This window comes from Embiotoca jacksoni, unplaced genomic scaffold (assembly GCF_022577435.1).
Source record: "Embiotoca jacksoni isolate LCO1_2020_lvr unplaced genomic scaffold, fEmbJac1.0.p SCAF_14, whole genome shotgun sequence".
Taxonomy (NCBI): domain Eukaryota; kingdom Metazoa; phylum Chordata; class Actinopteri; family Embiotocidae; genus Embiotoca; species Embiotoca jacksoni.
The window spans coordinates 16,639,084-16,659,504 of NW_027185274.1; the positions used below are offsets into that span (position 1 = coordinate 16,639,084).

General features: G+C 37.9%; 1 pseudogene; it reads right to left on the minus strand.

The window, feature by feature from the left end:
- Nucleotides 1-9,508: 9,508 nt before the first annotated feature.
- LOC138197526 (zona pellucida-like domain-containing protein 1) overlaps nucleotides 9,509-20,421 on the minus strand; it is a 29,698-nt pseudogene continuing 18,785 nt past the window's right edge.

Below are 20,421 nucleotides of genomic sequence, written 5' to 3' on the forward strand. Positions count from 1 at the left end.
TGTCAGGCTGAATTAGGAGGTGTATCTTATCATGCATTGCAGAGAAAGTTTCTGCAGCGTCTGGGTTAACCATGCAAAAATAAGAGTCGGAAAAAGCAAACCAATGAGTCCTAAAACAGACTCTAAAGTCCTAATTTTAAAATGTGATGCATAATATTTTGAGCTACACATCAAAAGCTCTGTACACATTTTGCACCATCCTGTTATATGTAAACCTTCACTGGTATTTCTTAACCAAGTCTTCAAAATTGAATGTGTTGGTCGGTAATCTAATCAGGTTAACCCTAACATTCATGAAGGGTCAAAAGCAGCTCACAACAACCCCTCACATTTGTATTTTGATCCACTCAGAGACTGCTTGCTGCTGCAATTAAGTGCAAGCAAAATGCATTTGCAAAGCAAAACCAGATTAGCACCTTTCAGCTGCTCTCACGATAATGGGCTGCTTACACCTCATGTGAACCTGCCTCCAAGCAAGCAACATACAGTGGGTACGGAAAGTATTCAGACCCTTTTAAATTTTTCACTCTTTGTTTCATTGCAGCCATTTGCTAAAATCAAAAAAGTTCATTTTATTTCTCATTAATGTACACTCAGCACCCCATCTTGACAGAAAAAAACAAATGTAGAAATTTGTGCAAATTTATTAAAAAAAGAAAAACTGAAATATCACATGGTCATAAGTATTCAGACCCTTTGCTGTGACACTCATATTTAACTCACATGCTGTCCATTTCTTCTGATCCTCCTTGAGATGGTTCTAGTCTTTCATTGGAGTCCAGCTGTGTTTAATTAAACTGATTGGACTTGATTAGGAAAGGCACACACCTGTCTATATAAGACCTTACAGCTCACAGTGCATGTCAGAGCAAATGAGAATCATGAGGTCGAAGGAACTGTCCAAGGAGCTCAGAGACAGAATTGTGGCAAGGCACAGATCTGGCCAAGGTTACAAAATAATTTCTGCAGCACTCAAGGTTCCTAAGAGCACAGTGGCCTCCATAATCCTTAAATGGAAGAAGTTTGGGACGACCAGAACTCTTCCTAGACCTGGCCGTCCAGCCAAACGGAGCAATCGTGGGAGAAGAGCCTTGGTGAGAGAGGTAAAGAAGAACCCAAAGATCACTGTGGCTGAGCTCCAGAGATGCAGTAGGGAGATGGGAGAAAGTTCCACAAAGTCAACTATCACTGCAGCCCTCCACCAGTCGGGGCTTTATGGCAGAGTGGCCCGACAGAAGCCTCTCCTCAGTGCAAGACATATGAAAGCCCGCATAGAGTTTGCCAAAAAAGCACATGAAGGACTCCCAGACTATGAGAAATAAGATTCTCTGGTCTGATGAGACCAAGATTGAACTTTTTGGCGTTAATTCTAAGCGGTATGTGTGGAGAAAACCAGGCACTGCTCATCACCTGCCCAATACAATCCCAACAGTGAAACATGGTGGTGGCAGCATCATGCTATGGGGGTGTTTTTCAGCTGCAGGGACAGGACGACTGGTTGCAATTGAAGGAAAGATGAATGCGGCCAAGTACAGAGATATCCTGGAAGAAAACCTCTTCCAGAGTGCTCTGGACCTCAGACTGGGCCGAAGGTTCACCTTCCAACAAAACAATGACCCTAAGCACACAGCTAAAATAACAAAGGAGTGGCTTCGGAACAACTCTGTGACCATTCTTGACTGGCCCAGCCAGAGCCCTGACCTAAACCCAATTGAGCATCTCTGAAGAGACCTGAAAATGGCTGTCCACCAACGTTCACCATCCAACCTGACGGAACTGGAGAGGATCTGCAAGGAAGAATGGCAGAGGATCCCCAAATCCAGGTGTGAAAAGCTTGTTGCATCATTCCCAAGAAGACTCACGGCTGTACTAGCTCAAAAGGGTGCTTCTACTCAATACTGAGCAAAGGGTCTGAATACTTATGACCATGTGATATTTCAGTTTTTCTTTTTTAATAAATTTGCACAAATTTCTACATTTCTGTTTTTTTCTGTCAAGATGGGGTGCTGAGTGTACATTAATGAGAAATAAAATGAACTTTTTTGATTTTAGCAAATGGCTGCAATGAAACAAAGTGAAAAAATTTAAAGGGGTCTGAATACTTTCCGTACCCACTGTATTTAACATCAGAGGCTAATGCCACTGGTGCCGAATAATTTTCCTCTGCTCATAACATATTATCAGAGAGCTTTACAGTATGATAATAGCACTTCTGCGACTTCCAGCCCATTAGCTACAAATCGCATGTACTTTGCATCGCTGGCTATTTTCCAGGGAAAACCGTCAGACTGCAGATTGATTTCCCATTTTCTAGCCAGACATTATTTTCCATTCCTTTCAGTGCACTATTAAAATAAGAGAGATTGGAAACTTGCTCGAGACAGGTGATCCATCATCGTAAACCACTTGCTGCCTTTGATTTTGTCAATGATGCGTTTACATTGAATGGTACTAATGGCTGTCTTGAAAACTGGCCATTGAGGCGTTCAAGGACACTGATATCTGAATCTTGACACGTTAAACGAGAGCTGACATTAATGGATAAGTAGATTGACGGAGAAACAACCTGCCAATTCATTGTTGAAGTCATTTTTCAAGCAGTATAGCCAAATATTTGCTGGTTTCAGAGGTTATTTTTAGCTATGCCGCTCTGGGGATGCATAGTTGGTCCACACAGAAATATTTTAACAACTGGACGAATTGCCTTAAAATTGTGTACATTCATGGTGCGCAGTAAGGGGAATGCTTCTGAATTTGAATGTGTGACCTTTCCGTGCTGTACCATGGAATATTTGTGGTTTTGAGTGTCATGTTTTGACAGCTGCAGATATTAATGACCCCCTTCAGGATGAATTAATAAGATTAATGAACTCTGATTTTAATTTGTCTCTTTTGTTTGGCAAGACATCAGCCTCAGCTGCGATTTGTGATTGGTGCTAATTAGTAAATGTTAGCATGCTAACAGGATAAACTAAAAGGATGAACATACTAAATACTGAAACACCTAAACATCATGTTACCGGTAGCACTTAGCCGAAAGCACCACCTGACAACACAGTGACATCACCGGTTGATTTGTGAACTGCTGTTTTAAGTTGTGGATTATTGGTCACATAAACAATCATTTTTAAGATGCCACTTTCTGCTGCAGGAGATAAACCAAAATAGAGAAATAACCATTTGTTGGAGCCATATGTGACATCATAATTTAAAAAAAACAACTAAAGAACAAGTCATCATATGAACTGAATTGCCAACATCACAGCTCATTCTTGGAAATCTTTTATTTTATTTATTTATTTTTTTACAGCCTAGACATTAGTCATCAGTTAAATGGAAATCAAATATTGCCTAAAAAAATTATAAAAACATCTTCAACGGTCCTTTGGAAATTTGTTAGCAGTAAACTAAACTATGCTTATCAATAAATGTCCAATAATATTAAAATATGTACATATTTTTATTTAGTTGTATTAAAGCTGCTTGCCCTTTTTTCCTGCTCAGGTGATTGAATAACTCTCACCGGCGTCTCTCAGGTTTGCCTCACATCCGCCATGACGTAATCACTGCTTCTTTCTATCTGACCAGCAGTGGAACGTCAAGTTAAAGTGGAACTGTTGAAAATTGGGTTATTTGTCGGGATGAGACAAGTACTCGGCTGAACCGAGTATCCGGTACGGATCGTATAGGTTTTGACAAGTACGAGCATCATCGGAGTAAATGCTGATGAAGGCTTCTAACAGACACTAGCTGTGTGCACACATCGGGGCAGCTACACACAGAGCCCCGCCTCCTCGTCTCCACCGACTGGGACACACTGGCCATGCTGTCAGTGGAAAAGAAGCTGGTGACAGAGATGACTGACTTTAACCAGAAAGTCTTTGAGAAAGTTGAAGGCCAGAAGGAGAATGTCAAATTTATGTTCAAGAAGTGCCTCTGGCTAGTGTTTAGTTTGTGGCTTGGCTGAAGTCCAGCTTCAGTTTGTTTGTCTCACATAATCAAATTTTTTATCACCAGCTGCCAATGGTTGAGCGGTAATGCAATTACTCACCCATGTCAACCTTGTTTTCACTTTGGGTGTCTGTATGGACTGATAATAAGAGGGGCCACTCTGCTTTATCTCTACCTAATTAGACAACCTCTTTAAATGTCCCTCTCTTCTTCATTTCTGCAGACGCAAGTACCATTTCAGTCATCTTCGTGTAGCCTAGGCTACTGCCAGAAGGTCTGGCAAAATATGAATCTGTTCTACATGCGTGGATAGCATAATGACCTGTTCAAATTCACAAAACATCTCCAAGGGCTGCTGCTTGCTGTGATTTCTCATTTTGCTGAGTGCTGGTCTCATTCATGTTGGTCTGGATACACTGCTGATCTGAGCTGACCCCTCATTCTGTATTAAGTTAAAAGTGTGATTTCACCAATTTATAGATCTGTGCTTGGGGGGTTTGTGCTAAAGCTTCTGAGGTACTGCTCAAACACAGCTCGTAAACAGCTCCACATTTCAAAATTTCATACAATGCCGAAAGAGGGAGGATAATTTAGTAGTTTTACAGCACAGGAGGGACCACCTCATTCATTTCACAGCCTGTGAAAACAATTGTATGATATCTTCTGTGGTTTTGAAGGGAGCTTTCTACAGAGAAGTGTACGTTCCAGTGTGTTTGGAGTCTGATCATGGACTGCATGTAATAATGAACAAAATTCCCGGTTTGGAAAGTGAAGCCAATGTGGACGTGCTTTACAGTGCAATACCACTAAGGGCCACTAGGGTCTGGCTACAAAAAACCTCAAACAGACTCACATTAAAAAATTATTAACTCATGAAATACAAAGTCAGTAAATGTTTTCCACAAGTCATTGTGGTGTCATGAGCTAAATTCACTCCTTCTGATCAGTATTCTGGTCCTTCTGGAAATAACTCCAACATTCATTAGATATTAGGCCTCAAAGAGAGGTCAGGTTTCCGGTATAGGTGGGCGGGGCATAGTGTCTCTCGGTTTTCAGTCAGAACCATGGACTGTATATCAAAGTGGACATAGCCTCCAGGTCTGAAAAGTGAGGCCAGTGCAAAAGTGCCTTAAACTGTGGCTCAGATCGTAGAGCGGGGTTGCCCACTAAATCAAAAGATTGGCGGTTCGATCCTCGGCTCGTCCGGTTGAAGTGTCCTTGGGCAGGACACTTAACCCCAAGTGGCCCCTGATGGCGCACCATTGGTGTATGAATGCATTCCTGGCAGCTCAGCTCCATTAGTGTGAATGGGAACCAGTGTAAAGCGCTTTGAGACTGCTAAGGTGATAAAGCACTATATAAGTGCAAACCATTTAAATACCACTGAGGGCCACTAGAGGTCAGCTCCAAAAAGGCTGTAGCTCCATAGACTCCCATTCAACTTCTTGCAAGAAAACTTAAAAGTCGATATATTTTTACAACATTCATTACTGTGTCATTCTCTAAAGTCGCTCTTTCTTATTAGTTTTCTGGTGGTCCTCCTGAATTTTTTTATTTATATATTAGGTATCAAAAGTTGTATGTTTGGGGTCTGTTTCATTGACAGGCCTGTGGTGCAGTCAGCTTTCAGCTATAGGTGGGCGGGGCGTAGTATCTTCTGGTTTCCAATCAGATCCACCGCTGGCTCCTCCCCAGCTCGTCCAGATATCGTCACCACCTGCTCCAAAATAGCAAGATGGTGACGGCCGAAAACTGAACTCACTTCACACGCTTCAGAGCGGCAGTTGACAAACCAATGTGTGACAATGTGTCACCATTGGTTACTGCTTAGTCAGATCCATCTGTCGTTCCTCCCCAGCTCACCCAAATACGGTCACTTCTGGCTTGAAATTCCAAGATGGCGATGGCCAAAATGGCAGCCTGTAGGATGTGCTTGTGAGCAAGTCCATCAAATTTCCTGAGTAATGAATCACCGTCCGCCGCTTCCACATTGGTCCCTCACTCAATTGTGATGAGTCATCAGCTGTCAACATATCTTATAAAAATAACCATCCAGGGTCGCACTCAAGTCTGAAGTGCAGCGTCTGTGTATTTCTCAAGTGTGTGTATTTATTCATTGGTCTGCCTTTTTCTAAAAAAATATATTTTTATACATATTTTATTGTGTACGTATTTGAAAATTTGTTCTTATTGTGCGCACCTTTTTTTTTTTTCCCCCTTACTGTGTTTCTATGCTGTTGTGACAAATAAATGTCCCCACTGTGGGATTAATAAAGTCTAAGAAACATCAACGAGAATAATTGATTTAAAAAGACCTAATAAAGAAATGTGTAGAATCACGCATTCACAGTGCTCTTGCTTATTTACATCTTATGACTTCATAAAAAAGCTGAATTTCTTTGAATGAATTTTACTCCTGCAAACCAGTGGAGAATTAAAGGGCTGGGAGCAAGTTTTGTATTTTGATTCTCCTACAGTGAGACCAATTACATGTCACCCATGTTGTCCAAGGCTGCAGGGCAAAGACAGACTGTCTTCCTCAGTAGGAAACCACCCACTCAGGTGAATGTGAACCAATAATCTTTATAGGAAAATTACTCTTCTCATGTATCATTAGTGTGTGTTGTTTTACTACTTTCAAGGAGGTTATCATGTTTCACTTTCCTTCAACATGCCTCTCTTATTTAAACCTTAGTTAATGCTCTCCTACATTTCCAAGTCATATTTACTTCATTACCCTCAGAATACGCCCAGAGTTTTTTGCATGCAACCTTATTTGCAAATTTGGAGCGATAACAACAGGAATATTTACAGGAATAGCAAGAGCAAGGGAACTGGTTTTTCCAGTGAGGTAGGTTAACCCGCCACCCGTTTCCTCAACACAATAGGACTTATGGTTGCGGCGTATCAAGAGACACTAGATTATAGCCTGTAAATAACAGTGTAATTATTTTGTACACACCTTTTTTCCGAATGAATATCTCAGCAGAAGTGAAGAATGTTGGGGAGGAACATGGCAACAACTGTTTTTAACATTTTACTGCACAAAAGGAACTATGATATTAGAATAGTTTTTACAGAGTGCAGTAAGATGTTAATGGCTTAAGACAGAAAAGACAGAAGCAACAATAAACAACTTGATGGCTTACATGGATCATGTGAATTTGTCAGATGCTCTGTGTTTGGATGTGTAATGAGCTTATACGGTAAAACCTGACATGGTCCCTGGGTCTAAAAAGGGAAGCCACTGCTGAAGTGCCTTTAAGTGCCACAGAGGCTGGCCCTTCTGAAAAAAATTACATCCTTGATTAGATACTTAAACAGAACTATGCTTCGAAGCGTGTCTGTTTGATTGACAGGCCAAGGGTGCAGTCAGGTTTCTGCTAGAGGTGGGCGGGGCATAGCGTCCTTGGGTTCTAAGTCAGTGGCAACCAACAGTGACATCACCCGTTGGTTTGTGAAGGACATTTTGAAGCCTCGAGTTTGGATTTTGTCCATCGACATCTTGCTAGTTCGGAGCGGTTTGGAACAGGAAGTGACCATGAGCGAGCGGTGGATCTGACTGATCTGATTAGAAACCTGACGATACTACGCCCCACCTACCTGACTGCACCACAGGCCTGTCAATCAAACAGACACGCCCCCCCCCCCCCCAAAAAAAAAATATTTTCTAATTAATGAGGGATTATTTTCAGATGGACCTCCAGAAAACTAATAAGGAGTATTTAAGCTAACACCAAAATATGTTATGTAAAAAATGTATTGACTTTTACATGAGACAATTCGAAAATCTATGAAGCCGGAGGCTTTTTGGAGCCAACGGAGCCAACCTCTTGTGGCACTCGGTGTTATTGCATCTTAAGGCACTTTTGCATTGGCCTCATTTTTCAGATTCGGAAGTTATACATTCACTTTTATATACAGTCGATGGTTCTCAGTCAGATCCACTCCTTAACTTCTCCCCAGCTCGTCCAAATGTAGCCACTTCTGGCTCTAAAACCGAGATGGCGATGGCCAATATGCCAGACTAGAGGCTTCAAAAGATCAGTTCACAAACCAATGGGTGACATCACGGTGGGTTGCCACTTGTTGATGAGTTTATACTGGTGGAACAGAAACAGAACCAGAGGTATCCAAGAGCGATGCTGCACCCTGCTGCCACCGAATCACAGCACAGAACACCAACATTGCCAGGAGGAAGCTGCTCACCGAAAGCACCAATCATCTGTCCATCCGTCCGTCCATCTAATTGTGTGCCACTTCTTTGAGTTTGGGTCATTGGGGGCAGCAGGCCTTTTCCAGCTTTTCCTCTGGGATCCCAAGGCAAGGAGAAGAAAACCCATTTCAGCTTCTTCTTTTCACAATTTCCTTCTTTCGGTCAGTATCCACAGCTCATGACCATGTGAGGGTTGTAACCTCCGCTGGTAAATTGAAAGCCTTGCCTTCTGGCTCAGGTTCCTCTTAACCACTGTGTATCGCTACACCCGCATTCCTGCCAAACACTGCACCGACCCACCTTTCAATCTCATTCTCCATTTCACAGTTACTCCTGAATAAGACCGTGAGATACTCCTTTGACTTCAGGCACTCACCGACCCAGTGAGAGCGATCCACTGTTTTCCAGCAGAGAACCATTACCTCAGGAGGTGCTAACTCTCAGTCGCTTCACACTTGACTGCAAACCTCCCCAATGCATACTGATTTTTTTGGAAGCCATGTATTTACCAAGACTGAGAGCATACAGCTGTGCTAGCAGCGTCGAGAGGCTGTTCTTATAGGGCACTGCTACACTTTGAGATAAACGCTAACATACTCCTTATGCTAAGGCTGCCGTTGAGCAGGTACCACTGATGTTTATTCTCATGCTAAGATTTGGTAATTACAGCCGAGGCCAATGAGAGCGTCATTGCTTTGGCAGGTCTTAAATAATAAACCACAGTACTAACTAAATGGTGTTTTTTGGATAAAAAGTCAGGTGATCACCACATTCCTTGGGATTCATCCTTCGGGCATCATTAATATTTTTATGTCATTAAATGGTAAATTCACACAAAAAGTAAGACATTTCATCTGGACAAAGTGTGGACTGATCAACCGGCCAACATCACCTGCTATAGTGCTAATAATGTAATAAAATTTATAATGGGATAATCTTTTTTATTTTGTCTTTCTACAAACCCCTTTGGTAAAGCAAATCAAAACATGTTTATAAATATCATTACTACTACTATTATTAACGGTGTGCATTACTGTTGTTCGTGGGGAGCAAAAGTCAGGTAAGAATTTTGTCCAGATTTAAGTTAAAATAATGAAACGGTATTAGTGTTATGAGGTGGTGTTTTACCAGGACCCAAATGCAGGCTCACAGATTTGGGTTTTAGCTCCAAAATACCGTCTTTATTCCAGTAAACAAAAACAAACAAACAAACAAAAGGTGGCACCTACAGCGTCCACTTGCTTCCAAGTCGGGAGGGCAACTCAACCGACTGATTCAGGGAGACCCAGCCGGCAGGACAGCGGGCAGACCAGCGGACAGGACCACTGGAAAAAACAGAGTCTATATCCTCTGAGTCGGGAGGGCAACTCCACCAACTGGTGACTCCGACAGGTAGCTCTGCAGGTGGAACAGGAGGAACGGGAACGGGAACAGGACGGACGGGTGACTGGCGGTCCTTGCGGTGCACAACTCGCATTCGCAGTAACTCGCCGTCATCTAGCTGTTGCTAGTAGTAGTAATACTAATGCACCGACCACCAGAGGAGTGCCGGGGCAGGGTACATATAGTCTGGGGAGGTGATCATGGAGATGCAGCACACCTGCAGGTAGTGATCTGGGGTGAGTGGCTGCAGCTGCTGGGACCGGTGACGGGCATGGCCACAGGAGGTGAGGAGAGGAGGATACAGAACAAGCAGACAGGGGACTGAGGGGATACAGGAGGAAAGGTGATCGGGGGCAAAACAGAGGAAACAGAGGAAACAGGACTCCTGACAATTAGCAGTTTGGTGTCCAATGCAAGATCAATCTTATGACCAACAATATGATGTAAATGTAAGCTCATGCTGCGTTAAAATGGAACTCGTGAGCTCCTGGTTATGACATGGAAAGTCGTGTGCAGCGTAAGCTTGTTGTTCAAGTGGTTAAGTTGTAAAATCACCAACATGGACAGCGTCTAGAAGCCACAGAGGCTAACAATTTAATAAGCTAACAGGTGGGTAACGTAATGTAGGAAATACAAAGGCACAGAGGCACAAATGAAGATAAACTCTGAATGACCAAAGTTACAATATATTAGCTTAACATCCAACGAAATTGAGCTTTCATGTCCTCTGACATTTCTGTAAACGGGACAACTCCTGAACTCGAGGCTTTTAACAAAAAAAAAAAAGACAAAATGTGAATATTTTCAATATTGCCCTATTATGTCCTTTGTTACAGCATATTTAACTCAGTCAAACAGAATAAGTTTATTAAAAATCTACACTCTACAAAATTATTTGCAAAACAATTGAGACAGGAGCCACTCCTTCCACTTTAAACAGCTCTCAGGAAGATGCAGAAGATGAGGTTTGCTGAAAATGAGAGAAAACATGTCTGAAAGGGTATAAATTTTTAATCAAACGGTGGTGATGTGCCTTGCCTCTAGCGCTCACAGTGCCAAGCTGGAGAGCAGATGCTGGCATCTCAGATCTTGCCTCCCCCCCCCCTAAAAAAAACTGGATAAATCCCCTTCTCGAGTACAAATGTGTCATGGGAGCGTCTCTCTATGTGCCGAGGCTGCTGTGTTTTGGGTTCCCTCCTTTAGAAACTCCCACAGGGGCTCTGCTTATTTCAGCATTTTAAAGAGGGCGAGGGAACAAGTGGTGGGGAAGCACATACATAATATTTTTGCCTGCAGTTAAATATCCAAAACAGTTTCCTTATAAACATGAAGTGAGATTGTATACTAAGTTTAAAGCGGATTGAGCACCAGCTGAATAAGAATATTACCCTGGAAATGTACGTATTTTCATTAAAAAATAAAGGCCATATATAAAATTGTGATATAAATAATCCATAAATTGCCAGTGCTCATTGATTACTACTTGGAGTGCTAATCACCAGAGTGTCTACTTAAGTTTTACTTTATGTTGACAGTATATAGATTTTATGATAAGTGCTGCTTGCAAACCATGCATTACAGCTGTGGTAAAAGGAAGAAGTGGTTTTTAAGGAATCAAAAAGATTGATGGCAAATAGAGAGGGAAGTTTTAGTGTGATAACCACGTGGTACATGAGACTGTAGATGGAGTTTTGTACGGTATTGCTGTGATAAGTGCATCCCTGAGTGATATTTCTAAGACTATAATCATGTAAAGAGTTAATAACAGCACAATGATTCATTCATCACGGGAAAGTATTTTAGCAAAGCAGGGCCTTTAAGTCACATCATGCAGGCTTCATGTAGCTTGAAGCACAAAAAGATGACAAAACATATGCGGTGAAAAGCAGATATTTCCCCAAACATCCTCACATTAATGTAACCAAGAGGAATACCTTTCTGCCTCGCACTCACACACATTACAACATGTCATGAGTTCCCTTTTGAGAAGTGAACAATGACTTCAAAGAGGTTACATCCAGCTCACTGAGTGTTTACTTTTGCAAAATCATATGCATATGCACCCACAGGAGCAGACATGTACGTATAAGGAAGATGAAAAGGGAAAATAAACAGCAAACAAAGGCAGTTGAATTTCCCTAATTAAACAAACATGCACATGAATGTGTGCACAATGAGCTGTGCACGCACACCGAGGTGCACGCAGACTGGGGCAGAAATCATATAGATGACTCTTTCAGCAAGCAGTCATTTTTTTTTCTACAGGAGTACAAAGACAATTGAGAGATGCAGCATCAGTGTCCGGATGCATAATTAGCCTCATTTAAAACTAATAAAAAACTAAACAGCAGACAAAGGAATGCTGCAGGAAAGTCACTAAATGTGTACACCTTAAAGTGGGAAATCACTCTTTCACACTCTATCAGAGAGAAAAATGAGAGCGTGTTTGAAGAAATGCTGATAAAGACACAGGAGACAAATGAAGAGCATATAATGCAATTAATCATCCTGCTTGACAGAATCAAATATTTAAAAGCGAGAGACAGTTACCTAGCGTATCATTGCTGGACAAGTCCCACTTTGTCAATCTAAACAGGCCGTAATGACAAAGTGTTATTAGCCGTTATGTCTGCTGCTTGACTTTTATTTCTGGAAAGACATTAATACATTTATAGTGTCTGTGCTTCCTAATATAGTATTAAAATCTTTCTCCACCAATCAGTTAGTTGAAAGCTTACAGGAAATGCCAACCAGATACAATCAGCTTTACCTTCAATTATTAATAGCTGTAATAATGTGCTGTTTCATTGGGCCCACTAGAACATTTGTGTTCGACTTTGTGCACATGGAGGTCAATGTGCAAAGTAAGCGCCAGATTGGCGCCTTTAGAGATGACAGAGTCTGTGTCTTTGCTGATGTTTATAAAAGTGTTCGTAGCTTCAGGGGCTGACAAATGAGGCCTCTGCAGAAATGCCAACCTTATGTAGCAGACTGTATATGTTTAGATAAAGACGGTAGTTTCAAAAAATAATTCTTGGTTTTTCAGTATATGTTTTTTAGTTGCCCTCAATAACAAAAATATTTCCCTTAAGCCCAGGCATTCATTGACTTCACACAAAGCTCAACCGAGGAGGCGAGTCATTGAGTAAGTCTTAAAATCTTAAAACATGTCAAGTCATAAAGGCAGGATGAAGAGGACTGGATGCAGTTTTTAGAGAGCAGAGATTAGAGCTAAAATGTTGAAAAAAAAGTTTACAGAGCGCTGCTGAGTTTTATGGAAATGTAGAAGACCAAGTTTTGTATAAAAACCCGTGCTGCCATCGTTGTAGCTATTTTCAGGGGGAGTGTGGCATTGTTCAGCACTCACACAGTAATCATTTTAAAAATCACAAGTTTTTTGAGGCAAATAATTCAGTCTATGCAGTGCCCTCCAAAAGTATGTTTGAACTTAAGTATATTTTTGAATTTCAGACTAAAACTAGAGACTAGCTTTAGCTATTAGAAGGAAACAAAATTGCGGAGCAGATGCGACGTGACGGACCCGTCTTCATATCGGGGTTACTTGTGAAAATGACTAAACCGAAAATGAAGCTTTGAGCAAAAAAAATTGAATGAAACCCAAAAGAAATGCTACTGGGGCCTGTCTAGTTCTGGTTCAGTTGCTGAGCTATGTCTGTTGTCCACAATGGTGGAAATGTGTCTATGAATGCACCTCAGAAGCATCAAATATCGCAACATTAAAACATGTGACTTTAAAGACAACAACACAATGTAAAACAATAGCAACCTCACCTAAGACGCGACTATTAGCATTCTTCATCCCTCTCTGCTCTGGAGAAAGCAGCAGGATCTAACTGAGAAGTCTGGAGTCTGACTTTACTGAGAGGATTTATCAAAACCTTTTGTGCAGTGGGTTGGTCACCGCTGTCATCCCAGGAGTGCTCGAGCTCTTTTAGCTTATTCACTGACCCACGCGAACACACAGCAGAGTCCAATTAACTCTGGAAGTAATGCAATTGCTACATATTCTGTATATCCTGCTGGCGCAGAGTCGATGACTGCGTGTGTTCATGTCCAAAGTAGTGAATAACCCACATTCACAGATCTAAAAATAAAAAACACACCAAAAAAACCCATCACGTAACATTCAGCATTTGCCTTCTGAGTCTTGAAGTCAGATATCCAATGCATAATGAAAAGGGCTCATTCATCCCGGCAAGCTGGGGGTTGTCTTCCTCTGGGCGTCTGGCTCTTTTCATGAATTATGAACCATGATCCCACAGGCTCCCTGGTGGCCACAGATGGATTGGGGGCAAAGCTGCCCATCTCAGCCTGTAGCGTCACAGGGCCTTCTATTCTTTTAGGGGATGCAGTTGTTTGTGTAAGTGCTGCTTGTCTCCTTGCCCTCTGTGCACCGCGATTGTCTCAGGTAAAGAGACACTCTAAATGGGCTGAAGATTCCTGTGTGGGAATAGGTGAGTGCTGTTAAGCTAGAATTATTTTTTTTAAGTTTTAAAAATTATTTTATGGCTTTTGGAAAGGATAACAAAAAACACAGGCAGAGAAATAACATAACGTCATGCCTTCAGGTGTCCAACCGCTTTTGGCCACCATGATACCTATTATGAATTTGATTCCAGGTCACTATTCATATGTCTGACCAGCGTGCAGCTATTTAACCAGTCTATAGTCCGTACTGTGTTTGGTCATAATGCCTTTCATTTTGCCTCTGCAAATGACTGGAACTCACTTCAAAACACACTCAAACTGACAGCTCTCACCTCTCTCAACATGTTCAAACTAAAGCTGCAACAAATCATAGTTGACTGCTGTACCTGCTGACCAGCCCTTGCTTTTCTCTCTCTCTCTCTCTCTCTCTTTCTCTCTCTCTCTCTTTCTCTCATTTTTATAAAGAAAATCCAGTAATCTGCCTTTTTCATTTTATTAATTTATTTTCTATTAATTTTATTGTTTATTTTGGTACATAGTGTTTATTCATTTACCCATGTTGTCTTTAGCCTTTTCCTCATGTGTTTGTCATACTGTTTTGTATCTGTGCTGTTTGTGTCACTGTGTGGACTGTGCTGACAGGTCATCATTGTAAATGAGAATTGGTTATCAATTGATTTTACCTGGTTAAATAAAGGTCATATATAGAGAGCCAGACAGCCAACATCAAATTTACTTACTCATCACCAGATCACATTCAGGAGCCCAAGAATTATTTCTCAAAAGTGTTGGAATGGCTCTCAGAGCTTATGAAAGCACTAACTCTGTTCCTTTTAGCTGCCAATGGAAGGAAAGCCTCTGTTTGGATCCTTCCAGACCTTACAGTGACACCACATGTGAGCTTCTCTGACGAGCTCAAACCCAGTGCTGGAATGAGACAACTACTTGAAGCCGTTCTGCTTTCTCTGTTGGTACTGGAGATTTTAAAACCTTTCTAGTTTAAAAAAGCTCTGCAGGGTTCCCCCTGTACGTGCATCTCTGTTATCCTGTAATTTGTTTACCCCTGGACCAGGAGAGTCTAACATAACATCGCCTTCAACGCTTACACCGGTGATTCACCTGTATCTTGTATCCAAGTAACAGGGAAACACCCTTTTTACTCCCTCATGATGTCGAGGCTTAATACAGACAACTGTGAGCCTCTCCTTGTAGGAGCCAGTAACATGATTGCTACAAATGTCATATGCCTAAGCCTGATGTCACACGAAGCTATCGCCCATGTTTATCCACATTAAAGACCAAGCGGTAACCAACAGTGATGCCACCCCCTGGTTTGTGAACAGCCATTATGAAGCCTCGAGTTCGGATTTTGGCTGTTGCCATCTGAGGAGCAGTTTGGAGCCAAAAGTACGGTGGTCCTCGTGGTCAAACGCAAAAACATTTCACTGAACACACAAACATTTTATAAATGCAAAAACATTTTGCGAAACACAAAAACATTTCACTAAACACAAAAACATTTCACTCAAATCAAAAACATTTCACTAAACTCAAAAACATTTCACTAAACACAAAAACATTTCACTAAACTCAAAAACATTTCATAAACGCAAAAACATTTCATTAAACTCAAAAACATTTCATAAATACAAAAACATTTCATTAAACGCAAAAACATTTCACTAAAAACAAAAACATTTCACTCAACTCAAAAACATTTCACTAAACACAAAAACATTTCACTCAACTCAAAAACATTTCACTAAACACAAAAGCATTTCACTCAACTCAAAAACATTTCACTAAACACAAAAACATTTCACTCAACTCAAAAACATTTCACTAAACACAAAAACATTTCACTCAACTCAAAAACATTTCACTCAACACAAAAACATTTCATTAAACGCAAAAACATTTCACTAAAAACAAAAACATTTCACTCAACTCAAAAACATTTCACTAAACACAAAAACATTTCACTCAACTCAAAAACATTTCACTAAACACAAAAACATTTCACTCAACTCAAAAACATTTCACTCAACACAAAAACATTTCATAAATACAAAAACATTTCACGAAACGCAAAAACATTTCACTAAAAACAAAAACATTTCACTCAACTCAAAAACATTTCACTCAACACAAAAACATTTCATTAAACGCAAAAACATTTCATAAATACAAAAACATTTCACGAAACGCAAAAACATTTCACTAAACACAAAAACATTTCACTCAACTCAAAAACATTTCACTCAACTCAAAAACATTTCACTCAACACAAAAACATTTCACCAAACTCAAAAACATTTCATAAACGCAAAAACATTTCACGGAACGCAAAAACATTTCACTAAACACAAAAACATTTCACCAAACTCAAAAACATTTCATAAATACAAAAACATTTCACGAAACGCAAAAACATTTCACTAAAAACAAAAACATTTCACTCAACTCAAAAACATTTCACTAAACTCAAAAACATTTCATAAATACAAAAACATTTCATTAAACGCAAAAACATTTCATAAATACAAAAACATTTCATTAAATGCAAAAACATTTCACTAAAAACAAAAACATTTCACTAAACTCAAAAACATTTCATAAACGCAAAAACATTTCATAAATACAAAAACATTTCATTAAACGCAAAAACATTTCACTAAAAACAAAAACATTTCACTCAACACAAAAACACTTCACTAAACTCAAAAACATTTCACTCAACTCAAAAACATTTCACTAAACACAAAAACATTTCACTCAACTCAAAAACATTTCACTAGACACAAAAACATTTCACTCAACTCAAAAACATTTCACTCAACTCAAAAACATTTCACTAAACACAAAAACATTTCACTCAACTCAAAAACATTTCACTCAACACAAAAACATTTCACTAAACACAAAAACATTTCACTAAACTCAAAAACATTTCACTGAACACAAAAACATTTCACTAAACTCAAAAACATTTCATAAATACAAAAACATTTCACTAAACTCAAAAACATTTCATAAACGTAAAAACATTTCACTAAAAACAAAAACATTTCACTGAACTCAAAAACATTTCACTCAACTCAAAAACATTTCACTGAACACAAAAACATTTCACTGAACTCAAAAACATTTCACTCAACACAAAAACATTTCACTGAACACAAAAACATTTCACTAAACTCAAAAACATTTCATAAACGCAAAAACATTTCACTAAACTCAAAAACATTTCACTCAACACAAAAACATTTCACTCAACACAAAAACATTTCACTGAACACAAAAACATTTCACTCAACACAAAAACATTTCACTCAACACAAAAACATTTCATAAATACAAAAACATTTCACTCAACTCAAAAACATTTCACTCAACTCAAAAACATTTCACTCAACACAAAAACATTTCACCAAACTCAAAAACATTTCATAAACGCAAAAACATTTCACGAAACGCAAAAACATTTCACTAAACACAAAAACATTTCACCAAACTCAAAAACATTTCATAAATACAAAAACATTTCACGAAACGCAAAAACATTTCACTAAAAACAAAAACATTTCACTCAACTCAAAAACATTTCACTAAACTCAAAAACATTTCATAAATACAAAAACATTTTATTAAACGCAAAAACATTTCATAAATACAAAAACATTTCATTAAACGCAAAAACATTTCACTAAAAACAAAAACATTTCACTCAACTCAAAAACATTTCACTAAACTCAAAAACATTTCATAAACGCAAAAACATTTCATAAATACAAAAACATTTCATTAAACGCAAAAACATTTCACTAAAAACAAAAACATTTCACTCAACTCAAACATTTCACTAAAAACAAAAACATTTCACTCAACTCAAAAACATTTCACTCAACTCAAAAACATTTCACTCAACTCAAAAACATTTCACTAAACACAAAAACATTTCACTAAACACAAAAACATTTCACTAAACACAAAAACATTTCACTAAACACAAAAACATTTCACTCAACTCAAAAACATTTCACTCAACTCAAAAACATTTCACTCAACTCAAAAACATTTCACTCAACTCAAAAACATTTCACTAAACTCAAAAACATTTCACTAAACACAAAAACATTTCACTCAACTCAAAAACATTTCACTCAATACAAAAACATTTCACTCAACTCAAAAACATTTCACTAAACACAAAAACATTTCACTCAAATCAAAAACATTTCACTAAACTCAAAAACATTTCACTAAACACAAAAACATTTCACTAAACTCAAAAACATTTCATAAACGCAAAAACATTTCATTAAACTCAAAAACATTTCATAAATACAAAAACATTTCATTAAACGCAAAAACATTTCACTAAAAACAAAAACATTTCACTCAACTCAAAAACATTTCACTAAACACAAAAACATTTCACTCAACTCAAAAACATTTCACTAAACACAAAAGCATTTCACTCAACTCAAAAACATTTCACTAAACACAAAAACATTTCACTCAACTCAAAAACATTTCACTCAACACAAAAACATTTCATTAAACGCAAAAACATTTCACTAAAAACAAAAACATTTCACTCAACTCAAAAACATTTCACTAAACACAAAAACATTTCACTCAACTCAAAAACATTTCACTAAACACAAAAACATTTCACTCAACTCAAAAACATTTCACTCAACACAAAAACATTTCATAAATACAAAAACATTTCACGAAACGCAAAAACATTTCACTAAAAACAAAAACATTTCACTCAACTCAAAAACATTTCACTCAACACAAAAACATTTCATTAAACGCAAAAACATTTCATAAATACAAAAACATTTCACGAAACGCAAAAACATTTCACTAAACACAAAAACATTTCACTCAACTCAAAAACATTTCACTCAACTCAAAAACATTTCACTCAACACAAAAACATTTCACCAAACTCAAAAACATTTCATAAACGCAAAAACATTTCACGGAACGCAAAAACATTTCACTAAACACAAAAACATTTCACCAAACTCAAAAACATTTCATAAATACAAAAACATTTCACGAAACGCAAAAACATTTCACTAAAAACAAAAACATTTCACTCAACTCAAAAACATTTCACTAAACTCAAAAACATTTCATAAATACAAAAACATTTCATTAAACGCAAAAACATTTCATAAATACAAAAACATTTCATTAAATGCAAAAACATTTCACTAAAAACAAAAACATTTCACTAAACTCAAAAACATTTCATAAACGCAAAAACATTTCATAAATACAAAAACATTTCATTAAACGCAAAAACATTTCACTAAAAACAAAAACATTTCACTCAACACAAAAACACTTCACTAAACTCAAAAACATTTCACTCAACTCAAAAACATTTCACTAAACACAAAAACATTTCACTCAACTCAAAAACATTTCACTAGACACAAAAACATTTCACTCAACTCAAAAACATTTCACTCAACTCAAAAACATTTCACTAAACACAAAAACATTTCACTCAACTCAAAAACATTTCACTCAACACAAAAACATTTCACTAAACACAAAAACATTTCACTAAACTCAAAAACATTTCACTGAACACAAAAACATTTCACTAAACTCAAAAACATTTCATAAATACAAAAACATTTCACTAAACTCAAAAACATTTCATAAACGTAAAAACATTTCACTAAAAACAAAAACATTTCACTGAACTCAAAAACATTTCACTCAACTCAAAAACATTTCACTGAACACAAAAACATTTCACTGAACTCAAAAACATTTCACTCAACACAAAAACATTTCACTGAACACAAAAACATTTCACTAAACTCAAAAACATTTCATAAACGCAAAAACATTTCACTAAACTCAAAAACATTTCACTCAACACAAAAACATTTCACTCAACACAAAAACATTTCACTGAACACAAAAACATTTCACTCAACACAAAAACATTTCACTCAACACAAAAACATTTCATAAATACAAAAACATTTCACTCAACTCAAAAACATTTCACTCAACTCAAAAACATTTCACTCAACACAAAAACATTTCACCAAACTCAAAAACATTTCATAAACGCAAAAACATTTCACGAAACGCAAAAACATTTCACTAAACACAAAAACATTTCACCAAACTCAAAAACATTTCATAAATACAAAAACATTTCACGAAACGCAAAAACATTTCACTAAAAACAAAAACATTTCACTCAACTCAAAAACATTTCACTAAACTCAAAAACATTTCATAAATACAAAAACATTTTATTAAACGCAAAAACATTTCATAAATACAAAAACATTTCATTAAACGCAAAAACATTTCACTAAAAACAAAAACATTTCACTCAACTCAAAAACATTTCACTAAACTCAAAAACATTT